Raw genomic sequence first — 12,802 nt, 5'->3', positions numbered from 1 at the left:
TGTACAAAAATGTCCCAATCAAAGCATTTGAACGGTAGTTTCCATTTATACTTTCCTGAGCCACATTTTAGTTTCCTAGAAAAGTGAGCCACCTCCTGATTAGATTCGTAGTTGGAGCTATCCTAATGTTTTATGTGCCACTTATCCTTCTTATACACCTTGAAAGATGCCTCCTTTGGTTCAAACTTCTCTTTTCCTACTCTCATCTCATAGGCTGTGAGAGTACCAAGAAATTGGTCCATTGTGAGACTCTTTAGATCATACATCTCTTGAATGGAAGATATTTTGGAAATAAATCTCATAGGTAGAGATCTTATGACTTTCTGAACAATTATATCTTCTTTGATGGCTTCACCAAGTCCTCTAATCATATTGGTTACTTCATCAACTCTGAGGAAGTATTATGGTATACTTTCTTCCTCACACATTTTTAAGCTTTGAAACCTCATTTTAAAGGTTTGAAGTTTTTCCTGCTTGACTTTTACATCTCCTTCACAACTCTGATTGAGTTTCACCCATACTTCCTTGGAAGACTTATAGTGCATAACTTTTACAACTTCAGAATGACTAAGGCCAAAGAGAATGGGATTCTTGGATTTAGCATTATTTTTGTACACCTTTTTATTGTCTGCATTTGTAGGATGGATATCAGCAAAATCATAATCTGTCAGTATAGAGCTCCAAACATATACCCCTAGAGATAAATGATAGGCCTCCATCCTAACATTCCAAAAAGCATAGTTTGTCCCATCGAAAACTAGTATCTTTCTTGAGTAAGCATCCTAACTCTCTTGCCTAGACATAATTACTTATGGATCTACCTTCCAGTGGTTAAATTGTTCCTGAAGGAACTTGGCTCTAATACCAATTCTTGGAAAAAGGAATTAATGAGGGGGAGGTGAAACAATAATAGTGAGGTTCTTAGAGCCTTACGCACAAATATCTATTTCTTTTCTTATTACCAGTTACTTGTGAGCGCAATCATAATCCAATATAAGTAAACAACAAGATAAGGCAATCACATGTACACAAAATCCATCAAATGAGAAGCGCAACCATATTGACATGGGTATTTTTATGTGGAAACCCAAATGGAGAAAACAACCAATCTGTTTTTTGTTATGATGTAAATCAAACACCTACTTAATTACATTGATTTTTTTGTGAGAACCCACTCACTAGAGTCCCCAACCTCCTTTAGATAATAATACACTACTTTCCAAGAGGAACCAACCTCTTATGAATGCAGGCCACTACTTTCTCTAGCCACTGTAATGTTTTTCATACAATTTTCAAATTGAAAACAGATGCTAATGCATATAGACAAAAATAAAAATCTGATCTACTACAATACCCGCTCCTTGTCTTTAACTCTACAGATCTCCTCTAAACTATGCTCTATGTTTCTCAACCAACTCTGGTCATGACCCTCCTTAAGTTTGTATCATTGTTAACACTTGGTCCTAGTCACCCTTTTTTTAACACACTCACAGTGTTGCACTCTTCAACTCACAACAATTCTACATTCCCCCACTTTGCTCAACTACAGTCCATTTCTTTATTCCTCTGCTACGGTAAGAACAATATTTTATTTGTACTTGATAGCATGCTACAACATGGCATGGTCTGTTGTTTTTCCAATAGGTTGCCTTCACTTTGCAACCATATTCAATTATGGAGATGGGATCAGTTCACTCAACTATTGTAGTCATAGTGAATCATTGACTGGTTATCTAGGTGTCTCCCATACTAAAGATGATTTTTTAGTCATTCTGCACACTCCACCAAGGCTCTCCATTCCTCATAAATGACCACTAATTTAAGAAAGTACTTCATATATGTCTCTCCCTCTTGCTTCAGCGACAACATGTCATCAGAGCTCATAGACTTATTAATATGGTGTCCCAAAGTCATCCTCTTCATTTATTTTCTATGGCGTGCAAGTAGTTATTGGAGTAGGCTTGCAACATCTCAAGAAAAACTTTACAGTCGTCATTAATCAAATGGAATAAACTTCTCTTTGTTCATTTACTATCATCTACCGACTCATTCATCCTCTGAAAACTATGCACTAGATATGTTGACTCACCCATGGTTGTGACATGGAGAGTTATCGACTCATACATCCTTCAAACATATGCCCAACATTTTCCCATAATGCCCCTTCCTTTTTAGTGTATAAATACATAAATACATATGCTGCCACTGATTTGGAATCCTGGATCCTTGTATCCCTATAAATTTTATAAACAATGTTCCATAATTCCACTGATTTGAAATCCTAGATCCTTGTATGCCTATAAATTTTATAAATAGTGTTCCATAATATATTACAGGGTCACGGGGTTTTGAGGTTGGCCCACCTAGCATTAGCATTTTTCTTTGGCACCTTTCCTTTGAATTTGGCTTGAGCTCCTTTAATTTCCTTCCCACAATGTTTTAGCCTTATTCATGGCTTAAAGGCACTTGGTCACAGTAAGAAATGAAAAATTTACAAAACCAAGTCTTGCACGCCTTTCAATTTTTGACAGAACATGAAACATTGGAAATATCTTTGTCTCCCAAAACTATTTACCCGACACTCCATTGATATTTATTTCAGGTTTTAGACTTCTAGGAAATTCTTGTTATGGGTTTTGTGAATTGTTAGACCATCAACTATTGTCCCATGCTAACCTAGATCCTTGCCATCCTCGACCACCTTTTAATAACAACCTCTGGGGTTCCAGGGTTCTGGCATTCTGGGCTTCCCGCTACCCTGACTCATTGTAATCCTGTAATGCATTTTCAAATAAGCCTCTAGGGTTTCAGGCTTTCTAGGGTTCCAATCTTCCTGCTACTACAACTCATTGTAATCCCGTAACACTTTTTAAATAAACCTTCAGGGTTCTGCGCTTTTTAGGGTTCTGAGGTTCCGAGTTTCTTGCTACCAAGAGCTTCAAAGTCCTTACTTTGACTAATCAAAACTTTTAATTCAAATTTCCATTTGCAGACTTCCACATACTATTGGAAATATATTTATATGAAATTTCCAACTATACCACTTTGAGGAGAGGCTGACTTGATATCTTGAGACATATTCTCCTCCAAATTCTAGGATTCCCCAACCATCATATTCATATTTTTATGGCTTCTCCACTAAGCCTGATACTATGATGATTCTCAACAGATCATTGCAACAACCATGAGACTCTTCCTGAATATGATACTCATTAATGCCAAAATATTAGGATAGTCCAGTTGACATCAATGCCAACAAACCAGGTGCCATCAACCATTCAGACAATTCCAAATATCAAACATTTGGAACGCTCACCTCTAGACACATAAACAACCATGAAGAAAATACACCTCCATATTTGGAAGTTGGGATTTAAATCTAGGTCAAACCGTTTTGAATGGTGTTCTAGAGGAGCATATGGGTTGCATGCAACCTTTGCGTGTCAATCCAATGTCCATATGTAATTTTATTTATTATTTATAATATTATTTTATTTATATTTATTTATAATTTTTATAATGGGAGATGTGAGAGTGGTGTGCATGGATGGATGATGCATGCAACTCTAGATAGTTCCAAGGGGGGAGATATCTTGTATCTTCTTTCTATATGGGATAACTTGTGAAACTTTAGATAGTTATGAGAGATTTCTCTTCTTGTATCTTATTTCTATATGTGGTACACCCATGTATTGATTTTCTTGATCCCTTGCCCATTCTTCATCATCTATGTGCTGATCAAGACTAGATTCTGCTTCTCTATCTATGTTCGAGCCATATATATTTGTCATAGGGATATAATTTACTTGATCCATTACGAAAAGGTATGGATTACTAATTATTCCATTGGATTTAGTCCTATATTCTATATTTTGGTCTACCACCATTGTCTAGTGGCACAAACGAGATCTAGTTCATGAAACAGAGAGAAAAATACGAGATCTACAACATGCTATGTCTGATCTAGAAAGGGAGAAGAAATACGGGACCTGCAACTTGTTATGTCCAATATAGAAAGGGGTTGAACTCTATTAAGAGTATGTGTTGATGGAAACCTATATTCACTTTCATTTTCCTTATTTTCTTCAATTCTTTCCAGTCTTATGACAATGGCTGGCTTGGTGTCTAACATAGTCAACTTCTTGTTTTGACATGTTTGGTCTAAATGATGGGGAATATAAATAAAATATTGAGTGCAATCATTCAACCCTCTTTCGACATAGGTAAAAAATATTCCCTTTACATATCGCTTTTTTAAACATAGATCATTGGACTCTATGTAAAGTCTCTCAAGAAATGGTTAAATTTTGTAATAATGTTTTTCTTTTGATCCTATTTTGATCTTTATTTTGTTTTATGTATTTTTTTAAAGCCATGCAACAATGATTTTTCCTTCTTAATGTTTGTTAAGTTGTACTTTATGACCAAGGATAAACATCTAGTGTCATGTATTTCTCAGTATTTCATGATCAAAGTGAGAGACCATTTATGATTCTCTGAATAGTTGTGCTCAATTAAAAATATGAGTAATAAGCTTGATATTGAAGTTATTTAACTCGTTCTCAACTATCATCACTAGCTGGAAATGGCATAGATTTATGGGATGCTTGGAAACATTAATACAAACGCTGGAGATGGACAAACATATACTAGGTTTATATTATCTGATGCTAATTTATTGACATAAATCAGAGTGTTTAGCAGTTCGAGTTGCAAAGTTGATGGTTAATTGAATGCAAATGTTTTCAACTTGGTGGTTTTTTCACGTGAAATTTCATGTGCAAGCTGGGATACTAATCAATTTCTTACGGATATTGGAGAAGCAACTTTAATCATGTTGACTATTATAAAGAATGTGAGTCTCTACTAGATCATGGTTCTGCTAATTTTATTGACAATATCATTTCTTCGTAACTGTACTAATGTTCTAGAGAAACTTTATTTGTTTCCATTTAACATTACCTTATATTTCTCCTCATCAATCAAGTATGGTCTTCTGTGTAGGGTGGGCTTACACTTGGTGGGTTCAACTTTGGGTATTCTATCATATTCCTTTTAAATTTTTTTAGTTATCAAACTCAACTTGTCTTACAAATGACATATACTTCCTAAGAGACAAACCACTTATATTTATTAATTATTTTTTAGTTCTCACCTCAATTATTGAACTTCAGTTTCTTTAAGTATAATTATTTGGATGAGGTGTTGATTTGTCTCTCATGAATCACTTGCTCGTCAAGCTGGTTGAACGATTGTATTGTGGCCAACTTCTCTAGTGAGAAATTTTTTTCCTTTTAGAGATGGACCATTTCAAAACATTGATTGAGAATTAATCTAGTTGTGTATCTAACTAGCTGAACAAATTAATACAATATGTTAAATTAGTTTATAGTTTTTTAATCTATCGACTTTGATGAACCATTAGTGTTGATGGTTGAACATCTTTGACCTTTCAAGAGTTAAGCTTAGTCACCAATTTTCTAATTAAATGCGAAAATGACACCTTAAGATCCTTAATTTTCTTGGCATTTTCCCTTTATATTTCAAACCCTATGAAAATTTCGAAATTTCATAGTGAATATCAAGATTTGAGTGATTTTTTTCATATAGAATGTATGCAACATAACACATATTATGAAAAAATTTGCAGTCCAAAATTACGAGACAAAGTATGGATAACACTGAATTTGCAATTAACTCTAAGATCACAAACTATAAATACCTATATATGCATATAAATGAAAATTCATGGAAAAACACATGTAAATTATGGTAAATTATTTACAAGAATAACTAGAAAGGTATCAAGAATATGAGACTCTTATTAAACTAATAATTTTATTTTTACACTAAAGGTGTTCCCTCTCTGGAGTTGGTTGAGCTAACATTATTCATCCCAGCCAATCAGAGAGGCCCATTTTTGTCCTCCTCTATGTAGTGAAAATATTGTTAGTTTGTGTAGCATCAGTTGTGTTCTAGCCTTGACATTTTGTAGAGAGGCTAGAATACATGACATCTCCAAAAATAAAAAATTGTTTCTAGAATTTCCGCCTAAAAATGACTTAATTAGATTATTAACTATTTTTTAAATATTTACTAAGTCTAAACTTAGGAAATATGGTTAATTAATCAATATTAATTATGTCAAGGCGAGAATCATCTAGAAACTCACACAGATCCATCCAGAGATGATCCTAGACATCGATTATGTTTTAATTGTGGCTGTTGGTGCTCCAACAAAGGATTATAAAAGGAGTTCAATGTGGCGATGGAGAGCACACTTGAGAAGTTCAATTTCTTGGCAGATTGATATCCAAAGTAGCAACAATTAGTTTCCAGAGAGAGAGCCAAAGGTCGAGGCAGTGAGAGAGGGTAGAGACAGTGAGGTTAGAGGAGGCATTCCAGATCCAGTGAGTGCATTTGCAGAGAGGAAGAACATCCACAGAGAGGCTAATGATGGGGCAATGCGGAAGATTCTAGAGGCAAGATCAGTTTGTTGAGAGGGAGAGACATTTTCAGTTCCAGAGGCTAGGAAGGAGTCTCAAAGTGTTGGAGAAGAATATTTCTAGTTAGCAGAAGGTAGAACAACTTCATTAGAGACATTTCAGAGGCTAGATGTCCAACAAGCTACGCAAAGGCTGGCATAGAGGGTCATAGGGTCGAGTTTTTAAAGGCAAGTCATGCTTGGAGTTTGCCTGTAGGGCGAGGAAAATTCCTCACTAGATTTATACTAGTATTTTTCTCTATAGGATTGCTAGATTTTGGCATCTACTTGTACTCATAATTTCTCACTACTTCTTAATAATAACACCCTCAATTGTTGCACAGGTTTTCCCAAGTTGGGTTTTTTAGGATACTTTTGTCAAAAATTAATTGCATTAATTTTGTGTGTTTGATAACATTTCTCAGCTTCCAATGTTTTATTTTTCCACAAAATTTTATTTGTGAAGGTTGCAATGTATTTATTTCGATATTTGCCTTATCAGATAAATTATTAATTAATTAACAATTAGGAGAAGTAATATCAGTTGTTTCAATAAGATTCCAGTTTGGGATTTTCACATGGTATTAGAGCATTGTTGATAAGCCAGAGAGCTCAGAAAAATGAAGGAAAGGAGTTTCGCTGCTCAACAAGGGAAGCAGGCAAAAAATCACAAGGGCAGTGCAATTATTTGGCTAGGAGGCCAAGTTACTTATGGGGGTTTGATTTTTCTGAGAGAGGGGCAGAAAAATTGATCTCTCCATATCGAGTGATTCCAGAGGCAGAGGGAGAAGCTCAGTACTTTCGTTGGGAAAATCTCTAGCTGGACGCAGTGGTTTTGCATAAGTTCACTAGGGAAGAGCTAGTGTCGGGGTGGAATAGAGAAGAGCACACACTGAGGGAAATTTTTTCTTAGGGAGCTTCTAGTATCAAGAAGTTCGATCTTTCCTTACATATCAACATCCATTGTGAGCAGATATTCTCACTCCAAAAGGGAGTGTGAATATCAAATTAACAACAGAGCCGAAGGAAAGAGGAATTTTTTAACAATTAATTGAGATGGCCACTGTTGGGCTTCATGATCAGGATAGGTTGGATGGATCTTCCAACAACATCACTTGGAAGGCAATGATGTCCTTCCTTCTAGATGAATATGGTTTGAAAACCTATATTGATGCAGTGGTGGCAATTCCCACAGATGCATATCAATTGAAAGAGTACAGAAAGGAGATGGAACAGGTGAAGTGGTTGATCCTAGATGGAGTCTGGGATCTTATAGTATCACATATAGCTCGCAAAGATACTACCAAGTAGATGCAGATTCTCCTGCCATGCTATATCAGGGTACTTCTAAGTAGCAAAAAATGTACCTTGAGGAGAGGTTGAGACTCATCCAGATGTAGAAAGGGGAAGGAATAGACCCCTTCCTTACCAGGATTTAGGAGGTCTGAGACCAGTTATCAGTTGTTGGGGCAGAGCCTCAACCCATAGATCCTATGAGATCTGCACTCAGCAATGTCTTCGAGGACTAGCAGGTCTTATTCCAAACCATATTGGGAGAGACACATTGCCAAACTGGGATAGGATGTGGGCTAACATGTAGCAGAATGAGTTGAGGCGAGTTCTTCTAAAGAGATGCATAAGTGGCAAAAACAATGGATAGAAGCAGGTGAAGGAGGAGGAGAATTTGGCCCTCCCATCAAAGGGTCCTAGTGAGGGATACGGGGAGAAGAATAAGAAGAAGAGGAAGGACCTATCAAAGGTCAAGTGCTTTACGTATGGTGAGCTCAGTCACTACAGTACCTAATGTCCTCTTAAGAAGAAGGACAAGGAGGATAACTAGGACCAATAGACAACTTCAGGAGAGGTCGATAAGCTATCCTCCAGGCTAGAGGAAGACTTCGCCATGTTTGCTGATATACCTCCAGGAGTGAGATGGGGAGATTTGGTGTTGTAGCCCCAGAGTGATTTAGATGAGCAAGATCCTTTAGGATTCCACCTCATGGATCAATACCTGGCTATGGGGATTCACAATATATAGTATCAGGATGGATCAGTGGCAGTCAATGCAATCAGTACCAGAGTGATAGTTGTAGAGACTAGTAGGAGTCAGATGCTGAGGAGCATAATGCAGGGTTGGTAGCAATGTAGAGTCAATAGAAGCACAATGTCCTCAGTGGACATTGTAGAGGCTAGTAGAAGTCAGATACTTGGGTGACATATGCATCATACTGATCACAATTGATACAATATTTTGGATGCTTTTTAGTTGTAGATGTTGCAGTTGCAGTAGCAACATATGAGAGGGAGTTGCAGTGGAGATGGAATGTTGGCATAAATTCAGCAAGGTCAGTAGCAACTTATATGCAACATATATCATAGTTGCACAATGGCTGATGGGAAGTATCGCCAAACATCAATAGTGTGACAGGAGATGATGCAGAGAGGCTGTTGTGGCAGGGTGTGCAACACTCGAACACATTCCTCGCTAAGATGGAGTGTTATTTTTTGTAGTATCGGATGTGTTCTAGCCTTGAAATTTTATGGAGAGGCTAGAATACATGAGATATCCAAAAACTAGAAATCGTTTCTAGAAATTTCGCCTAGAAATGACTTAATTAGATTATTAACTAGTTTTTAAATATTTCCTAAGTCTAAACTTAGGGAATATGGAAAATTAATCGATATTAATTAATTCAAGGTGAGAATCATCTGGAAACTCACATGGAACGATCTAGATATGATCCTAGCCATCAATTATGTTTTAATATTAGTCTTTGGTGCTCGAACAGAGGATTATATGATCCAGGTGGATATTGGTGGCCACCTGCCAAGTCCACCTGGACCCCCACCATTGTCTTTCTCAGCATTTTCAGTTTTCTTAAATGTAGCACAACTTACTATTTTTAGCAGTTTTTCGGGTCCTGAACTTCCGGAGCCATTTTGAGGCCCTAAACGACGTTTTTTTGGGAATCCGGGGGCAACATGGGTCCATGGAATGGACCGATGTTGCCCATTCCAACAATGATAGTGCTCGGATAGATCTTTCTAATGAGCTATTGTACGCGTCAAACGGAGATCATATGCCAAAGTTACGACCCCGGGAAGTTGATGTACCAATTTACCCACAAACGGGGCCCACAGTTTGGTGTTTCATCTCCTAGGGTTAGGCTTTGGAATGTTAAGGGTTTTCAATTGTTTCTCAACAATAAATAGGCCTTCAAGCCTCATTGTAACAGAGTTCAGAGGCATGTAGCCATCACATCTCTTCTCAGAGATAAGCTACCATCGCCCTAGCTGGTTTATTTCCATTTCTGGTTGTAAGCATATTTTTAGTATTTTCCATTAATGAAATGAAGTATTATTTCCGTTGCATCTTTGTGTATATGGTTATCTCTGTAATTTGTTACGTTCCTGTTTAAATCCGGATCAGTGGTATCAGAGCGGTCTGCTTTTTCTTTGTTTTTCTTTGCATGTCCACAACAAGGTCGGGATATAAGGAGTTAGGGCTTGAAATGGTTGAACCTTTGCAAGACCAGCCTCGCAAATCCCGACGGCCTCCCATGGCGGACGAGAAGAAAGACGAGGGGGCAGGAGATCCCATCAAAATCTTGCTCGAAGAAGCCCTCGAGCGACAACGGAACGCAATGATGGACAACTTTGCCCAGATCCTTCAGCGGCTACCCAGAAGCAATGCATCGGCTTCCAGCAGCTACTCTGGAAACGTCACACCCTTTAAGGTACAAGTTAATTTTGAAATCCCCATATTCGAGGGTCAGATAGACGTAGATGCCATAGATAAATGGTTAAATCTGCTAGAGGGTTATTTTTCTATTCATGAATTTTCGAGTCGGGAAAAGATTGTTTTTGCACTTCTCAAAGCAGCCCCCCACGTCAAGGACTGGTGGGAAACCTACTGCGAGCAGAAGGATGAAAGTACTGGCTCACTATTTTCAGCCGCACCCACCTGGGATTCGTTCCGGGATGCCATCAAGGAGCAGTACTACCCTGTCGGAAGCTATGAGGATGAATACATAAAGTGGACCACACTGCGGCAGGGAAAGGACCAAGACGTGCCGGAGTTCACCAATATTTTCCATACCCTTCGCACAAAGTTGGGTATCAAGGATTCAGAGCAACATTTGATACTCAAATACCGTGGCTGCCTGCACAAGTACATCCAGGAAGAAATACAATTCCTAAACATCCCCTCGCTCGGCGCAGCATACCGATACACCGTCAAGGTCGAGCAGAAGTTTAAACAAAAGAAGCGAGACTTTGGATCTGCAAATCCAAAGCAGGGGAAAGGTGCCCCTAAACTGCAAAACAAAGGACAAAGCCAAGGCGGGACAACCCAAGACAACCAGCCGAAGCTGCAAGCAAAGAACAGCGCCGTGAAGCCGAGAAAGGACACTGGAAAATGGTGCGAGTTCCATAAGAGCTCCACTCACAACACAAGTGAGTGTCGGACCAAGCAGTCACTGGTGGCTGAGCTAAAGGTTTCAGAATCATATGCATGTTCCGACTCTGAGTCAGAACCTGATAATGGTTATGAAAAAGGGAAGCAGATCATTGATGCGGATCCCAGCGCCACTGTTGCTACCGCAAAGATCCAGAAAAATGAACCCGAAGATCCAGAGGAGGAGGAGCATCTCTTCCACTCCCAGATGTGGGTAAAGGGCTCCCCGATACAGTTCATTGTTGATAGCGAGAGTCAAAAGAACCTCATTTCGGCAGAGGTCGTGAAGCGGTTGGGCTTACCGACCACAGCACATCCACAACCATACACCATTGCGTGGCTTCACCGACGATGAGATCTTCGCGTGAGCTAGCAGTGTCGCCTTCCATACAACATCAAGCCCTTCATGGATGAGGTATTGTGTAACATTGCTCCCCTTGAAGTTTGTGATGTATTACTAGGACAACCATACTTGTGGAAGCGACATGCTGTGTATGAATCAAGGCCCCGTGCTATTATCATTACATTGGGAAATAAGTTGTTCAGGATACTAGAGGTAGCACCACCTGCCGCCATCTCTTTGATTACTGCAAAACAATGCAGTAAGATCATTTCCAAAACCAGGAAATTTGTTTTCCTGATGATACGCCCTCAAGGAAATAAGAAGACAGTGGCCGCGGCCTCCAAACGGGGTCCCTCTGCACGACAACTACAGATGGACAAGGTTGTGGAGGAGTACGAGGACATCTTCACCTCCCCGGCAGGGGTTCCTCTGCACTGTCAAGTCAAGCACTCCATCGATCTGACCCCAAGTGCGCCGCTACCCAATGGAACAATTTATCGGCGCTCCGTTCTGGAGAACAATGAAATCAAGAGGCAGATTCAGGAGCTCCTGCAGAAAGGTCACATCCGTCCGAGTTCATCGCCCTGTGGGAGCCTGATCGTGTTGGTACAGAAGAAGGATGGGACGTGGAGACTCTGTATTGACTATAGGGCGCTGAATAAGATCACTGTCCGTAATAGGTACCCGATCTCGTGGATTGATGACCTCCTAGACCAACTAAAGGGGGCGAAATATTTCAGCAAGATCGATCTGAAGTCAAGATATCACCAGGTACAATTGGAACCCTCCGATGTGTGGAAGACCGCCTTCAAATCTAAGGAGGGCCTCTTCGAATGGTTGGTCATGCCTTTCGGATTGACGAATGCTCCTGCAACCTTTATGAGGCTAATGGATGACATCTTGCGGCCATTCACCAACTCATTTGTAGTAGTATACTTGGATGACATTCTGATCTTCAGCCAGAGTTGGGAAGAGCACCTCCACCACATCCGACAGGTTCTCCAAACACTGCGGCAACACAAGCTATGTGCCAATTTGGAGAAATGCACTTTTGGCATGACCCAGGTTCAGTATCTGGGATACATCATTGATGAACAGGGGTGCATGTCGATCCAGCCAAGATCCAAGTCATTCGGGATTGGCCCTCTCCAACCACTCTAATAGAGCTCCGCAGCTTTCTAGGTCTTTCCAACTTCTACCGCAGGTTTGTGTTGGGGTTTTCTCATATTTCTTGGCCCTTGAGTCAAGTCACCAAGGGCGGGTCGAAAGAATTCTTTTGGTTTGAATCTCAACAGAAGGCATTCAGGGAGTTGAAGGATCACCTCTGCACGGCACCAGTGCTCGCGTTACCAGATTTACAACAACAATTTGAGGTCGAGACAGATGCCTCTGACTATGCTATTGGGGCAGTCCTTACTCAACATGGACATCCAGTGGCATATCACAGTGAAACACTTTCAGACACAGTCCGGAAGTACCCCACTTATGATAAAGAGATGTATTCCATTGTACAGGCCTG

Source organism: Pinus tabuliformis, chromosome 1_1 (assembly GCF_031772625.1).
Source record: "Pinus tabuliformis cultivar Carrire ecotype Pingquan chromosome 1_1, CPIR1, whole genome shotgun sequence".
NCBI lineage: Eukaryota > Viridiplantae > Streptophyta > Pinopsida > Pinales > Pinaceae > Pinus > Pinus tabuliformis.
This window is presented reverse-complemented; position numbering follows the sequence as displayed.